General features: G+C 42.4%; 1 pseudogene; it reads right to left on the bottom strand.

The window, feature by feature from the left end:
- Positions 1 to 230: 230 nt before the first annotated feature.
- Positions 231 to 869, bottom strand: LOC102858943 (annotated as a pseudogene).
- Positions 870 to 3,063: the final 2,194 nt, after the last annotated feature.

The raw sequence follows: 3,063 nt of genomic DNA, 5'->3' as shown, positions 1-3,063 counted from the left end.
AGAAGGAAACTGCCTTCCAAAACAGCTAAATATGCAGGTCCAAAAAATGAAGGGTTTTTTTAACTGCCACACTCACTCTGAAGCCCATTCATCTCTCCTTCAGCATCCCAAAGATTAGCACATGTTCTGCTTAGCTAGATCATAAAGTGGCAAACACGCAGCACCAATGACATCACAGGAGAGTTGCCTATAAAACTAGACTTCTGACGCTGGGCTCCAGCTTCGTTCTCTCACAGATTGTCACCCTCGTCCGGGAGAGCAGTTCTCTGCGCAACCGCTAAATCATGCTCATATTGTGCTGCCAAAGCTGGGTCCATGACAACTTCTGGTGGGGCAAGAGCAGGCATAGCGACAAACTCCAAGTTAGGGTCTCCAATTAGTTTTCTAGCAAACCAAAGGAAAGGCTTTTCAAAGTTGTAGTTACTTTTGGCAGAAATATCATAGTACTGAAGATTCTTCTTTAGGTGGAAAACGATGGATTTTGCCTTAACTTTCCTGTCCTTAATGTCCACTTTGTTGCCACACAACACAATGGGGAAGTTTTCACATACTCGAACCAGATCCCTACGCCAGTTAGGACGTTCTTGTAGGTAACTCTCAATGTTACATCAAAAATTACAATGGCACACTGGGCTTGGATATAATAGCCATACCTCAGTCCCCCAAATTTTTCCTGGCCACACATTGAATTTAATCGGTCCTCTGTTGGTGTGGAACACCAGGGGATGGACCTCCACGCCCAAGGTGGCTACATACTTCTTCTCGAATTCGCCAGTCAGATGACGTTTCATAAACGTTGTTTTTCCAGTACAACCATCACCCATCAACACGAGTTTGAACTGGACTTGGGGTTCTCCTTAGGTGGCCATTGTGATAGCTCTTCCAGAAGCATCTCTGGGCCCCGTCTGACTGAGGGATGGAAAGATGGCGGAAGCGCAACTCAAAAATCTCAGTTTTGTATACAATGGAAAGACAACCAGTAAGCACTTAACAAATTGGATGTAAAAAGAAAAGTAGCAGAATCTGGCTTAGAGACTTTTCTTGTATCCAGGAGTATGTTACTATTAACGGACCACTCTCAGCCTCTATTGAGAAGTGTTTACTATGAGCCACCTATATTAAAGTTCATATTAAAGTAAGTGTTCAGCTGAATGGTCTATGAAATCTTGCTTCCTTCTAATATGTTCTGGCTTCTGTATTTGTAATTCTAGATATTTTCTTTTCCATAGTGCTCTTTGTGTATTTGTGTTTGGGCCTTCCTCTCCACCTCCTGTCTTTTTAAAATGGTTTTACATATGGGCTACATGCTCCAGAGAGTCAAAGAAGGATTCTGTCTAGATCTTTTGGACTCTGACCTCAAAGTCTTTTCTGACCTTTTAGAATATAACTGCAAACAACGTTTTAAAGCTTGTGTTGTGTGGACATGGGAATGAGAATAAAATTCTACCAGTATCTGCAGAAGGTGAGCTGAGTTGCTTAAGAAGTCTGTGGTAATACTGGAACTACCATGCATGATAAATCGGATGTGCTCTGCTCTGTTTATAGTTAAATTGTGTTGTGCAATTTTTAAAAACAGGATACTTTAATACAGTGACCTTCAAATTTGAATTTAGACACTTTAAAGGACCTAAGGGAACAGTGGAAGAGAGGAACAGTTGCTAAATAGTTGAACTTCCATGTCTATTTCAGTGTTTCAGCCATAGCACTAGGGTTGGTTGGTTTTGTACTGTTGAGTTGGAACTAGCTCATAGCTGACACTCCAGTGGGTTTTCAGAGGCCGCAAGTGGCATAGGAGGCGATTGTCCCTCCTTCACTCATGGTGCAGCTGGTGGATTAGAATTATGAGCCTTTGGAATGGCAGCATGGCTTCTCACCACTAGGCCACCAGAATTCTCTAAAGTATCATAAATACCTTTTACTGAAGAAAAGATTTGATAATATTTTTCTAAAGTGTGTAACTACTAATTAATGCAACAGAAGCTATTAAGACAAATAATTCTGTGAAGAAAAAGGTCAACGTGAAGGAAAGATATTTAATACAGTTACACAATTACTAAAATCACTAGTGGGAAAATTTGTTGTTATATGTGGTACACTACTAACCAAAAGGCTAGCAGTTCAAATTCACAAGTTGCTCTATGGGAGAAAAGTAGGCAATTTCTTCTTGTAAAGGTGTACAGGATCTGAAACTCAATGGAGGCTCACAATGAGTAAACACTGAATTGACTAAAGTAGGTCTGGATTTTAACTTAACAGCTACATACTATTAAGAGGAAAAACACAGGTGTTCAGACAACCTAGAAGACAAACACATCACCAAATCCTTCAGGAAACCCAGGCAAAGTTTCTGCCTGGAAAGAGGAACAGTATCTTGGATTGATTGTGTTAGGGACATTGGAGTCTACTTTGGCTGGAAAAAGGGTCTTGAAACATTTTTTTCTCAAGATGAAGAAAATAATACTGTCCAAACCAAATCATTATAAAAAAAATAGAGGGAGAAGATGTGATTCACTGAATTCCCCAGGGACTGCCAAAAAAGAACAATGGGGGGAAACCAAGATGGTGGTGGTAGAGGAAACAATGTAAGGAACTGGAGGAGTGGAAAGCTGCCTAAAAACGGGCCACCAGAGAGACTAATATGATGCACAGAGACCAATGTGGTGCTACGTAAACAGTAGGAATTTGAGTCAGAACTTTTATTAATTAGTTTGGGAGCCACAGGAAAATGAGCTGCAGGCCCTGGCTGAAGCCAACAGCCCAGAAGCTGTGGGAACCCCCACCTGTTGCAGAGGTCATCAGGAAATTTTTTCTTAAGCCCCACCAACCCGCCAGGAGCAAGTGGGTCAGTAGGAATTTGAGTTTTCTTAAGCCCTGCTGACCCACCAGGAGCAAGCAGGTCAGTGGGAATTTGACTGAGTTTTCTTAAGGCCCTCTGGACCCAGGGCCCTGCTGGGGTGGGGGCTGCTGGGAGAGGGCTGCTGGGCAAGGACGCTAAGTGAGAGCCACTCGGTGGGAGACAGACAGCTGGAATTTGAGTAGGGACCCCACTCTTGAGCAAAACTG

The sequence above is a fragment of the Elephantulus edwardii genome, unplaced genomic scaffold, assembly GCF_000299155.1.
Source record: "Elephantulus edwardii isolate Elephantulus edwardi_28Jun2011 unplaced genomic scaffold, EleEdw1.0 scaffold00155, whole genome shotgun sequence".
NCBI lineage: Eukaryota > Metazoa > Chordata > Mammalia > Macroscelidea > Macroscelididae > Elephantulus > Elephantulus edwardii.
This window is presented reverse-complemented; position numbering and strand designations above follow the sequence as displayed.